Source organism: Macaca nemestrina, chromosome 7 (genome assembly GCF_043159975.1).
Source record: "Macaca nemestrina isolate mMacNem1 chromosome 7, mMacNem.hap1, whole genome shotgun sequence".
Taxonomy (NCBI): domain Eukaryota; kingdom Metazoa; phylum Chordata; class Mammalia; order Primates; family Cercopithecidae; genus Macaca; species Macaca nemestrina.
The window spans coordinates 129,185,161-129,199,002 of NC_092131.1; the positions used below are offsets into that span (position 1 = coordinate 129,185,161).

Below are 13,842 nucleotides of genomic sequence, written 5' to 3' on the forward strand. Positions count from 1 at the left end.
ATCACATAATTTTCTAGTTCAAGAGTCTACCAAGTGACTAGCACAGTGAACGAAGAAAGACCTACAACCGGGCATATCATTGGGAAATTCCAAGAACCCAAAGAGAGAAAATCCTAAAATCTTCCAGAGAGAAAAGACACGTCATATGTAAAGAGCCAAGACTCTGCATGACACCAACTTCTTCCCAACAACACTGGGAACTAGAAAGTAATAGAGCAATATTTCCCAATGTGAGGAGAAGTTACATTTAAATTACAGCATTACATCCAGTCAAACTACTAATCAGGAGTTGTGGTAGAACAATGACATCCTAAAATTCATGAGGGTCAGAAAGCTTGGCTTCCATTCATTCTTTCTCTGGAAGCCCCTGGAAGCTGTGCTGCAACACAATGAGAGGATAAACCAAGGAAAAAGATCTGGGGCCAGGGAACAAGAGATGCACACAGAAGTAAGCAGGTAGAGTTGATCTACTACCTGCTTGAAAAAACTATTTAAAAATCCCTAACCCAAAGAAGGCCAGAGCTCTCATGAATCTCACCCAACAGATTTCAAAGTCAAAGCTGAGGGCATTTGAAATCAAAGCCTGGCTAGACAGAGATGAGGCTCCTGGGAGTGAACAGGTGCAGTCCTGCTCAGGCTGCAGTGTCCTTGGGCTGCAGCTGGATAAGGGCTCCCTGTGGGCCACAGCTTCTAGGGACAGAGTTTGGGATAGTTTGACTGTCTGATTTGTAGGACTCTGGTGATGAGCTCAGCTGGGAAATTTTGTGGTAATGGGAAAGGAATGGTTTTGCTTTTCCAAATCATCTACCCACTGCATGCTTGGATCCACATTGGAACTCAGTGTGGAAACTGCCTTTGAACAGCCTACACCTCAACTCTGGGCCATATGTCCAGTTTCCCGGCCTCCAGCTTTGTTTATTCTTTACCCCCAGCCATCACTGATGCCAGATCCATCCTCCCAAATATCCTTTCATCGTGTTACCCTCCCCACCACCTCATGGCACCTTCTACACAACAGGAAATGCCTTCCACCTCAGCCTGGCATTCAAGGTTCTTTTGATGTGGCTCACCTCTCACCAGCCCACCTCTCACTACTCCACCACATCTCCCTGTGGGCCCTGCTAAATTGGATCAATTTTTTCTATCCATGAGCTGAACTTTCCCACCTCCATACTGTTGCTTATACTGTGAACTTCCTGTTAATGTTCTCTCTCTCTCCCCCACCAAGTCCAAATGCTATAAACTAAATTGTGTCTCCCCAAAATTCATACTTGGAGCCCTAACACCCTATGTGATTGTATTTGGAAACAGGCTCTTAGGAAGTAAAGTTAAGTGAGGGAAGAGGGGCAGAGTAAGATGGCTCATAGTTGTCTCTACCAATCCTTCCCCCTGCAAGGAAATCAAATGTAACAACTGTCTCCACCAGAAAACCATCTTCATAAGAACCAAAAATCAGGCAAGGACTCACAGTACATGGGTGGTTTAACTTCATGTCTCTGAAGGAGGCACTGAGGAGGGTAGGAGAGACAGTCTTGAAACACCAATGTCACCCCTGCCCTTTCCCCTCCCCCAGCAGTCACAGCTGTGGGGCTGAGAGAGAATCTGTGCATCTAGGGGAGGGAGAATGCAGCAACTGTGGGACTTTGCCTTGGACTCAGTGCTGCCCTGTCACAGCAGAAAACAAAACCAGGTGGAACTCACGTGACACCTGCCCATGGAGGGAGCATTTAGGCCAGTCCTACCCAGAGGGCTTCACCCATCCCAGTAGTCACAAGGCTTGAGGCTTGGGTTTTCACAAGCCTTGGCATGGCAGGCTATTATGCTCTGGGGCCCTAAATAAACTTGAAAGGCAGTCTAGACCATAAGGACTTCAACTCCTAGGGAAGTCCTAATGCCATGCTGGGCTCAGAGCCAGTGGACTCAGGGGACACAAGACCTAGAGAGACACCAGCCAGGGCAGCCAAGGGAGTGTTTGCACAACCCCTCCGCCAACCCCAGGCAACGCAGCTTGCACTAACTCAAGTGACTCCCTTTTGCTTGAGGACAGGAAGGGGTAGAGTAAAGAGGACGTTATCTCACATCTTGGACAGCAGCTCAGCCACAGTAGGACAGAGCACCTGTCAGAGTTGAGAGGCCCCCATTCCAGGACCTAGCTCCTGAATTAGCTTTCTAGATACACCCTGGGCCAGAAGGGTGCATCTTTTGCCTTAAAGGAAAGATTCTAGACCTGGCAGGATTTATCACCTGCTGACTCAAGAGCCCTTGGGCCCTAAATAGCCAACAGTGATACCCAGGTAGTATGCGATGGGCCTGGAGTAAGGCTCTGAGACATGCTGGCTTCAGGGGAGACCCAGCACATTCCCAGCTATGGTGGCTGTGGTGAGAGACTTCTTCTACTTAAGAAAAGTAGAGGGAAAGGTAAAAGGGACTTTGTCTTGCAACTTAGGTGCCTGCCTGGCCACAATGGGGTAGAGAGCACCAAATGGCCTCTTATGGTCACTGATTTTAGGCCTTGGCTCTTAAACAGCATTTCTGGGCCTGCCCTAGGCCAGAGGGGAGCCCACTGCACTGAAGGGTGAGGCCCAGGCCTGGAAGCATTCATCACAAGTGACTTAGGAGCCCTTGGGCCCTAAGTAAACATCAACAGTAGCCTGGCAGCACTCCCTGTGGGCCTGTGGTGGTGGCCACAGGGTGAGGCTCCTCTGCCTGTGGAAAGGGAAAGGCAGAGTGGGAAGGACTTTGTCTCACGGTTTCGGTGTCAGCTCAGCTGCCTTAGAATAAAGCACCAGGTAAATTTCTAAGGTTTTTTACTCCAGTCTCTGGCTCTCAGACAGCATCTCCGGACCCAGCAGGGCCTGAGGGAACTTGTTGCCCTGAAGGGAAAGACACCAGCCTGGCTGGCTTTGCCATCTGCTGACTGGAGGGCCCCAGGGCCTCGAGTGAACATAGGCAATAGCCAGGTAGTGTTGACAGGGCTTTGAGTGAGACCCAGTGCTTTGCTGGCTTTAGGTCTGAGCCAGTGCAGTCCCAGTGGTGGTGGCCATAGGGATGTTGTGTCAGTCCACCCCCAGCTCCAAGTGGCTCAGCAGAGAGAGAGAGAGAGACTGTTTTTTTGGAGAGAAATTACAGTTATGGGTAGAGAATAAGGATCTCTACTGTCTGGTAGCCCAGAGAATTCTTCCAGATCTTATCTGAGACCACCAAGGCAGTTCCTCTATCAGTCTGCAAGAACTATAGCATAATTGGGCTTGGAGTATATCTAATAAAGATACACTTTAGATCACAACACCCACATCCTTTCAAATACTTGGATAGCCTTCCCAAGGGTAGGTACAAACAAGCCCAGGCTGAGAAGATGGTGGCAGCTTGAAATCAGCCATGGAACATCTGCACCACCAAAAATGGCAAACACTACAGAACAGACTCTGTTCCTGCCCCGACAGAGAGCCCCTTGTGTAACAACAGCACACCACTGCCCCATCCCTGAGCGGAGCGCTGTGTGTTGCAGCAGAGTAGGGACGGGTGTCTTCTTCCTTGGGCTACAGAATACATATTTCTTTCCTCAGCATATGGATCATTCTCAAGGACAGACCATATCTTAGGTCAAACGACAAGTCTTCAAACATTTTTAAAAATTGAAATAATATCAAACATCTTCTCTGATCACAATGGAATAAAACTAGAAGTTAGTAACAAGACAAATGTTGGAAACTATACAAACACATGGAGATTAAATAATATGCTCTGGAATGACCAGTGGGGTCAATGAAGAGATTAAGAAGGAAACTGAAATCTTTCTTAGATGATAATGGAAACACAACATGTCAGAACCTACGGGATACGACAAAAGCAGTACTAAGAGGAATTTTATGGCTATAAACACCCACTTTTAAAAAGTAGAAAAGCATCAAATAAACAACATAACAATGCACCTTAAAGAAATAGAAAAGCAAGAGCAAAGCAAACCCAAAATTATTAGAAGAAAAGAAATAATACAGATCAGAACAGAAATAAAGGAAATTGAAATGAAAAAAACAAAGCATCCATGAAAAGAATAGTTGGTTTTTGGAAAAGATAAACAACACTGACAAACTTTTAGCCTAACTAAGACTAAGACAAAAAGAAGACCCACATGAATAAAATCAAAGATGAAAAAGGAAACATTACAACTGATACCGCAAAAATTCACAGGATCACTAGTGGCTATTATAAGCAACTATATACAAAGAAATAAGAAAACCAACTAAAAATGGATCAATTTCTAGACACATCCAGCCTATCAAGATTGAACCATGATGAAATCCAAAACTTGAACAGTAACAAATAATGAGATCGAAATGGTAATAAAAAGTCTCCCAGCAAAGAAAATCTGGGACCTAGTGCTTCACTGCTGAATTTTACCAAACATTTAAAGAAAAACTCACACCAACCTTACCCAAACTATTCCAAAACTAGAGAACTTACCCAACTATTCCAAACTCATTCTACAAGGCTAGCATTACTCTGATACCAAAACCAAAGATACATCCAAAACAGAGAACTACAGGTTAATATCACTGATGAATACTGATGCAAAAATCCTCCACTAAATATTAGCAAATTGAATTCAAAAATACACTAAAGTTGGGGTGCAGTGTCCCAGGTTCACTCAACCCTTCCCCTTTTCCTGTGTGTGTCTACTTTGGCTGTGCTCCTCGGGGGCAGCAGTGGTGGCAATGTTGGTGTGTGGGCCTCCCAGGACAAGGGGAAAGCGAGTGTGCCCTTCTCGCCTCCTTCCAGGTGTCTGTAGCCTGCCACCAGCTCTGGCCAGGTCTTCAAGCAAGGGACCTGGAGATGTTCTTTTCCAATTTCTGGACCGGGAAATAGAGGCAAATTCTGGGTACTAGAGTCAGAACTAAGACGAGGCTGAATCGGGGGAGTCTGGGGTCCTGAGAGGCAGAGACCAGAAACCTTCTAGAGCGTGTGGGGAGCTGGGTGTGTGTTCTGGCCAGTTGCTTTTCCCTCTGCCTCAATGTTCCAGGTACCCTTGGAGGGGCTGAGATCCTGGGGATGTCTGGAACCTGGCTGCATGGACTGGCCACCCTGATCCCCTTCTTGTAGGGACATTCACAGAACAAACGGGGCAGGGAGGTGGAGCGCAGCCCCTTCCCTTGGGACCTCAGAGAGTGTACCTCTTGGTCAGAGGTGAAATGGTGTCTGACCACTGGCTCCTGGAAGGGGTAAGAAATCAGAAGGTGGGGAAACCAAGAGCATAAAGGAGTCTGGGAGGGACCACAGAGGAAGGTGGCAAAGGATGTGCAGGGGGAGTCAGCTCACCATGGCCTCCCGGCTCTCCAGGTCCTCCAGGATGCGTGACATGGGCTGAGGCACCTCCTCCTCCTCAGTGTCCAGATGTCCTCCTTCATCTCCTGTGGGGAGGTGGCCAGAGGGGTCCTCACACAACCCAACTAGGGAGGTACTGTGGGCCCACCTCTCCCCACCCTCACTGTGTAACCCTGACCCAGCCCTTCCCCAGAGGGGAATGAGCTGCTGTTCTTTATTTTTCCTTTTAAGCACCAAGATCTTGCTATATTTCCCAGGCACAGTCCTGCTACCACTTGGTGTGGGAGTTCTGACCTGTTCCCTTTCTGATCTGGGCCAGTCCACCCATCCTTAGGCAACCTGGTGGCCCCTCAATCCCAGGAGGTCACCATATTCATGCCGAGCTTAGTGCAGACACCCGGTCGGCATAATGACCAGCTGTTCTAAAGGTCTCTTCCAACTTCTCAATCCTATGCTGCTGACAGTCCCCCCTTCCTCCTGGGGCTGTCTCCTCTTTCTGAGTGGTCTCCTGTACCTTCTCCAGGGGGAGCCATGAGGCTCAACTGGGTCTCTAGCTGCTATTTCTGCTGGCTGGCAGTTTCTAGGCGCTCCTAAGGGGCCGGGAAAGAGAGTGAGAAGGCACAGAAGATGCCAGGTCGTCCCTCTTGGGGCTCTGTCCTCAGCAACTCCCTCCCCTGGGTCTCCTGCAGTTTTGGCAGGCCATCTCAGCCACCGGTTTTCCCCAAGCTTCCTGCTGCTGCAGCGGGTCCACAACAAGCTGGGTCTGCAGTAACTGCCTGTGCAGCGCCTCCTTCTCAGAGGTCAGCAACTGATAGGTGGCCACATACTGCTGCAGGTGACCCAGGTACTAGTCTCGCTGCTGCTCCACCACCAGGAAGACCCTGGGCATGAGGGCACGTGGTGGCTGGATTCCAGATTCTAGGCTCATTAATAGGGTAGCCAGAGCACTGTGGGGCTCTGTCACCTGCCCATGTCCCTGGCCCCATGCTCCAGGCCTTAGAGGCTTCCTCCCTTGCCTAGAACCCCATGCCTCCTTCCCCAGCCTCAAATCTCACCTCCTTCTTCCTACCATTTAAACTGTAGGCCACAGACTGGTGGAAAACCAGAGGGAGCCAACCACCATCTGCTAAGTGTGCTACAAGCCTAATGCTTTCCATGTATTCTCTCATGTAATCCTCAGCACCTCTGCAAGCAAAATGCTAACTTCCTTTTGAAGTTACCGAAACAGAGACTTAGAGATGCAAAGCAGTTGAATGGTGACCAGTGGAACCCAGGCCAGAATCCAGTTTGAATCTCAGGAGGCTTTTGTGTTTTGTTTTGTTTTGAAACAAGAGTGTCACTCTGTGGCCCAGGCTGGAGTGCAGTGGTACAATCTCAGCTCACTGCAACCTCCACCTCCCAGGCTCAAGCGATTCTCGTGCCTCAGCCTCCTGAGTAGCTGTGATTAAAGGCCTGTGCCACCATGCCTGGCTAAATTTTTTTTTTTTTTTTGGTAATTTTAGTAGAGATGAGATTTCATGATGTCGGCCAGGCTGGTCTCAAACTCCTGACCTCAAGGGATTCTCCTGCCTCAGCCTCCCAAAGTGCTGGGATTATAGGCGTGAGCCACCAGCCCCGGTATAAGGAGCCTCTTATACCACTGTCTCTTCCCCTCTGATTGGGAGGCTCCATGCCTCTAGCTGGGAGTATAATGTCCAGACATGGGAGGAACCCAGGGCTACCCACCTCTAAAAGTCAGAGGGCAGGAAGCAAGAAACAGTCACAGGACTGCCCTGAGGTAGGGTGCTGGCATCGCCTGCCCCCAGGCTGGAGCTGCCTTTGGCCTCACACCTCCCTTCCCCAGAGGCTGGTGCCCGCCTCCCAGCCCTTCTTGGATGGGGTGAAGGTTACCATCTCCTTCACCTCGCTCAGCTGCTTCTCCTGCAGCTCCTTTACTTGCTGCTCCAACTGTAGTGCGCTCTTGTTTTCACTGTTCTGCACAAAGAGAAGCAATCAGCAGCTACCCACTGCAGCTGGAGACCCCAGAACTTGATGTCTGCCTGCCATGTCACGGGGAAGGGTGGAGGCAGGTTAGAAAAATCATCCCCTCTCTCTCACAGTCATCAGAGCAGGGCTCTGGCTCACAGGTTCCTTTAGTAGTACCATTTCATGTGAGGGCTACATATGCCCATTTTACAGGTGGGGAAACAAAGGCATGGAAGGCCAGGGAGGAGGGCAGGCTCCCCCGGTGGGGCAACCCACCAGCTCCTGGAAGTTTTACTGTGCCTCGCCCAACTGCTCATCAAGCTCCTGGTTCTGGGAGAGCGCGTGGCTGATGGTGGTGCAGTCATTCTCCATGGTATGCATGTGTCTCTGTCTGCGCGTCCCAGAGCTTGGCTTTCTGCTCCACTTTCAGCAACTTCTCCTCCTGCTCCCACAGCCTCTTCTCCTGCTCCCTCAGCCTCTCCTCCTGCTCCCACAGCCTCTTCTCCTGCTCCCTCAGCCTCTTCTCCTGCTCCCACAACCTCTCCTCCTGCTCCCACAGCCTCTCCTCCTGTTTCCTCAGCCTCTCCTCCTGCTCCAGCAGCCTCTCCTCCTGCTCCAGCAGCCTCTCCTTCTCCAGCAGCCTCTACCTCCTGCTTTCTCAGCCTCTCTCCCTGTTCCCGCAGCCCCTCCTGCTCCAGCAGTCTCTCCTCCTGCTCCCAAAGCCTCTCCTGCTCCAGCAGCCTCTCCTCCCACTCCCGCAGCCTCTCCTCCCACTCCTGCAGCCTCTCCTCCCACTCCCACAACCTCTCCTGTTCCAGGACTATGTAGAACAGTTCTTTTAAAAACCAGACCACGGGCTTGGAAATGACTTGATCTTTACTGACCGAGTTGTATACTGAGCCTACTCCTTGCCCTTTTAAGGGGCACTGTGTGGAATGGCCTGGGCTCCCCACATCGAAACTTCTCATCTTCGTCATCCAGTCCTCGAGCTGCAGTGTGGGCTCCGAGCTCTGCGTCCAGTGCTCGCTCCCCACAGTGCCCCCAACTCACCCACAGCAGCTGACTCAGCCCCAGGATGCCTCTAACAACCATACACAAAAGCAGCAAGAAATGAGCATGCTGCCTTCTGGGCAGGACACTGCATCCTGCAGAAGGGACCTTCAGGCTCACTCCTGCATCTGGGAAGCCAGGCTGCCAGGGGACGGGGCAGCTCATTGGACTCACCCTGTCCTCTTCCTGCTGCTGCATGGAGACAGCAGAGGGAGCCTGCTCCAACTCTCCAATACGCTGCAAGGAATATTGCAGGTGGCTGGTCAGATCCTTGGATTCTCCTGTAATGAAAGAGGTTGAGATGGGGCCCAAAGGACTCCCCCTAAAGACCTGTCAAAGTGCCAGGTTGAAGGATAACAGGGTGCCAGATCCCCACCCTCAAAGGGAGTGGCGGCACGTTTAGTATGGTAAACTGTGATCTTCAAGTCTGCCTATTCCAACACGAGGATGTTGATTGTCTGGAATTGAACTTTTGGGAGAAAAGCCAAGAAAGCACTGAAAGAGAAGGAAAGAAATTCTTGGGAGGACAGGAGAAAACTCCACACCTTCCACTCACCCCTAACTGCTCTGTTTGTGCTTTGTGTATTTCCATAGTTTGCTTTCTTTTCCTATAGGAAGAGGAAGACAGAGCTCTTACCCGAAGGAGACAGAGATGGCACAGCAAGAGACATGCCACCAGCATGCCACCAATGCCCCAGGCCAGGCCCACCCATGGGACCAGGTTACCGGGGGATAACCTGGAAGGATGGGGTAGAATCTGAGGGGTGAGCCTTCTTCCCCAGGCTGGGAGTGGGTGACATGAGACTGGCACCTCTACATTTGAGTGCCTCCCAAACGCAGCAGTCATGAATTCCCCCCAAACCCAGCATTTATATCGTGAGCAAAAAAAAAAAACATGTTACTTCTTCCAGCTGATGTTCCACTTGTTTCTTCTGTTGTTTCTGTTGGGAGAGTCAAATTCAGGTGACTGACGGGGCTCTATTCCCCAGACCAGGAAGTGGTAGGCGGGGGCCAGGAATGGATTTTAAAGGCAAAGTTCTCAGGCCCAGTGGCAACACGAACTGGTCAACTCTCCTCAAGCTCCCAAAGACAGAGGATTTGGGTCTTTGTTGGTTTTCGCCAATAGCCACACAACTCAAAATCTGAATCTGGATTCTCTCGAAAGGACAGTAACATAAACCTCTAGAGACAGAGTCTGAGAAAGGCCCACCCTTCTGCCAGCTTGTGATTTAGAAAGGTGTGTTCATTCAACAAACATTTACTGAGCACATACAAGCCAGGTACGGTTCTTCACAGCAGAGATACAGGACAGAAAAGGACAGGCGAGAGTCCTTGGCCGTGAGGTTTCCATTCTAGGGTCCCAAATCTCCGACTCTCAGAGCTAACAGAGACCTTTGATACTCTCTACCTCCTCTGGAAACATGAGCCCACGGAGGAGAGGTGGCTTGTCCAGACTCAAGGGCAAATTAGAGACTGAGTCAGGGCAGAAATACAGGGCCCCTGACAACCAGTCAGACTAGTGCTTCCCTGAGAGGTGACAACCCCAGGGTGTGTGTGGCAAGGACTGGAGCAGGGGTGTCTGAAGAAGAGAGAGATGGCAAAGAAGGGAGTGACAGAAGAGCCATGCTGCATGCTCCTTGCTCTGGGGTCCCTCCACGTGAGGCCTGGGTGCTTCAGCTCCCCATTTGCCCTTGGCACCAGGGTCCGTCAGCCCCTTTCTTCAGAGCCCCAAGGGGAAACTAAGGCCCAAGATTGGCAGTGTGGAATCAGGAGACCCCACTGGACTCTTACCAATGATTCTATGTTTTCATTGAGTTGATTGATTGTTGTGGAGCTTGAGTCCAGGGCTACTTCCAGTTCTTGGTACCGGCTCTGAGGCGCATGCAGAGAGGAGGAGTTGGAGGAGGACTGTGGGGAGAGGTAGAGAGAACAATCATTAGGGCTGGGGTGTGTGTGGACTGTCTCAGTTGGCAGAGGGGCACCCAGCTCCCACTGTGAGAGGAGATTGGAGGGCTGGCCTGCAGGGTCACTGCACCCTGGCCCAGGGCCTCTTACCTCCAGATCCTTCAGGGTAGCAGATGATGCAGGGGTAATAAAAATGAGAAATTCAAAGAAACAAAAACTTACGTGCGAAACATCTCTATATGGATATAGAGAAAGTATAAAAACAGCAAGAGACCATGCACGGTGGCTCACGCATGTAATCCCAGCACTTTGGGAGGCTGAGGTGAGTGGATCACTTGAGATCAGGAGTTCAAGACCAGTCTGTCCAACATGGTGAAACTGCGTCTCTACTAAAAATACAAAGATTAGCTGGGCGTGGTGGCAGGTGCCTGTAATCCCAGCTACTCAGGAGGCTAACGCAAGAGAATCGCTTGAACCCGGGAGGCAGAGGTTGCATTGAGCCAGGATTGCACCACACCACTGCACTCCAGTCTGGGTGACAGAGTGAGACTCTGTCTCAAAAACAAAACAAAACAAAACAAAAGCCCCAAATCCCACATACCTTCTCTGTGCATTATTCCCAAATTACTTTTAAATTTTAAGGTATGACTCACCATTTCCAAGATGATTAAAGATGCTGGGAAGGAAAAAACCCAATCAATCAAGCAGATGAAGAAGCAGACATAAACAGGCTGAAGGTTAATGGCAGCAACATAAAGTAAGCCAGAGGCAAAGTATCCCCCAAACCAGAGAAGTCTCAGAAACATGCACGGCTGGAGACAGCAAGCCAGAGAGGGGTGCGGGCACTGCCTCACCTTCCACTGGTGCAATGGGGAGCACTACGCCACTGGAATGGTTAAGGTTGGACACAAGCCCTTTCAGAATGTCCTGAATCTACAGGAGGTGACAAGAGAAAAACAAGGGCAGGGGAAGAAAGACAGAAGTAGCTTAGAGAGAAGCAAGAAAGTCAGGATAGGAGGAAGATGTGGGTTCAGGAAAAAGAAATGCTGAAAAAGAGCAGAGGAGATTGAAACCATGGTCTGTGCCATTCTTCCAAATGGCCACCTGCTGCCTTGCCAGGGGCAAGAACAAATAGATATGTCACAGAGTGGAGTCACCTGACCAATGCAGCTCTTAATACGCTCACTGCACCCCTTTCCTCAGACCCAGGACATGGGTGATGAATCTGGTAGAGCTCCAGACCTCCACCTCCATTAAAAAAAACCCAGACTTCTGAGTAAGGGTTCACTTGAACTAAGGGGACTCCAGCTGAAAAACAAGTTTGAAAGACACTGATCTTATCCAGTATCATGTTATAGAGGAGAAAACTGAGACCCAGGGGAAATAGTGATTTTTCTGTGGTCACCCAGCAAGCTGGCGGCAAGTAAGATCTTCTCTTACTCCTAGTGCCTGGGGCTCTCCTCACCACACGCTGGGGCCCTCTCAGTGACTCCTAAAGGGACAACTTGATGGCAAGTGGCTGTTCTCATTGGTCTGGCTTCCCTTTGAGACTGGGGATGAGGAAAATCAAAGAGCAATGACCACTTCCTGGGTGTCCTGTGTGTTTACAGCAGGCCATGTACTAGGGATTCACATAAAACAACAATAACAAATTTCATTTAACAACAATAACAAACTTCACAAATGGAAGTCAAAAAATACCACCTTTATTATACAGCCATGAAAAGAGAGGTCCAAAGAGCTCAAGTAACTTGCACTAAATCACATCCCTAGCAGACGGAGAGGCAGGATTCAAACCCAGAATTCTTTACCAGTATCCAGCAATCTTAACAATTGCCCTCTACTGCCCCTTGGTCCCCCTGTCCCCAGGAACATGGCCAGCCAAAACTCACATCCCCAGGTGAGTGGCAACCACCAGAAGTGGTTGTCTCAGTCCTTGGAGATGCAAGCCCAAAGAGCCCGGGGAGGTCAGGCTTGCGGGGGCAGGAGGTAAGGGCCGAACCTCGAGCAGGTAGCCCCAGGGGTCACCTGCCCAAGGTTACCCTGGGGTGATTGTCAAGGATAGGGGCTGGGCTGCTGAGGGGAAAGGGCTGGCTAACAATATTTTGGTGGGGAGAGTGCAGAGGCACCAGGGGGGCCCAACCTGGTGTGCCTCAGGAGTGGCAAGGACTCTGGCAGTAGTCCTGCTGTCAGAGGAGGTCTTCAGGTGGGTTGGGGGCTACGACCTGGTGGTTTTTACCTTTTTCTTGGCCGCAGTCAATTTGCTCTGTCAAGTTTCTTCCTGCATGGTGGAGTGGGGAGGGAGGCAGGGTTGGGGCCACATCAGCGCAATCTAAACTGCTAAACACCTCCAGTCACCTACCAGGTAGCTGTGCGACTAAGCCAGAGGAGGGATAACCAGGACCGCACTAGAACACAGAATAGGGGCATGGCCTCAATGCTCCCAAGCCCATTGGTTGATGAGAAAGATGAAAGGGAAAGGAGGTGTGGCCAGGCAGCAGCATGTCCAGAGGACCTGTGGCATCACAAGGAAAGCTGCCCATGCAACCGCTGGCCCCTCCCCTCTCCCAGAGTGGGAGGGGCCGGCTTTCGCTGGGTGTCTGCTTAGCTTTCTGCGAGACTATTCACACTGGTGGTCAGAGTTCCTTTCCAAGAAGACCTGAGAGGCCACTTTTCTGTCTCCTGCCCTGGACCCTCCTGTGCCACTGAACCCTCTTTCCTGAGGGTCTCAGACCCCAGGGTTCAGGAGGTGGGTGAGGAGTGGACTTCACAGTTTCTTTCCTGACTCCTCACAGCCCTGCCCCAGACTTCCCCTTCCCAGAAATCACCTCCAAGGACCCCTACACAGTGCTCCCCACAACCTCCCTCTCAGAACACCCCCTTCCTAGAGGATCCCTACCCTGATCCTGGGGACATATCTGCCCCCTTTCCAGTTGGATCCAGTCCCAGGCACTCCTACTTCCCAGCTGCTCTTCCTCCTGCACCCACAAAATACCCCTTTCTCTCAGAGTGGGCCATGGGTCTAATCAGCCTTTCCCCTCGGATTCCTCTCCTTGACTGAACCAGGACTTACACAAAGTTGCCACGGGGCCTTCTGATCCCCTGCGAGTATGTCTTTCCCATCCCCCATCCTCGCCCCCACACCGCCCAGTCCCCATCCCCGACCCTCCCTCCGTGTGAGTCATTGCCTCTCCTGGCCCTCCTCCCCATCCCAACAGCAGCTGATCCCCACTCTTCCAGGTCTTCTCCCAGCTGACTGAGGACCTCCAGGTCATTTCTCAATCCCTCCCCTTCCTTTCCTCCTGCCCACCAGTCTTCAAATAAGTGCTGTCCTGTCCTGTCCTAGGCCAACTCCTCTCCCTCCCCATCCTGTCTCCTGCCTCTACAGATGCCTTTCACTCCAGTCCAGCACTAGCCATCTCTCCTGCTCACTGGTTTCACCCCTTACTCAGCCCTACCTTTAAACAAACCCACAGCTCCCCAGTCAGGAAAATGCTTGGTGTTTACCCTGGCCACTTCTTTAGCTGCTAATAGTCTCTCCTCTTCTTTTGCAAGCCACCCCCAAAACTCAGCCTCCACCTTCTCTCATCCCCCAGATGG

At 50.9% G+C, this 13,842-nt stretch overlaps 1 protein-coding gene across 2 annotated transcripts in view; it reads right to left on the reverse strand.

Moving 5' to 3' along the window:
• LOC105492983 (ariadne RBR E3 ubiquitin protein ligase 1) overlaps positions 1-13,842 on the reverse strand; it is a 148,480-nt gene that overhangs the window by 2,554 nt on the left and 132,084 nt on the right. The window contains exons 15-19 of one of the 2 annotated variants that reach the window (XM_071101104.1): positions 11,097-12,523; positions 10,129-10,631; positions 8,512-9,278; positions 7,225-7,291; positions 5,317-5,408 (exon numbers count right to left, since the gene is read on the reverse strand). The gene's annotated coding sequence lies outside the window, so the exon portion shown is untranslated. Of the gene's footprint in view, positions 1-5,316; positions 5,409-7,224; positions 7,292-8,511; positions 9,279-10,128; positions 10,632-11,096; positions 12,524-13,842 lie in introns of those variants that run through there. The other variant, XM_071101105.1, reaches the window with a different exon arrangement.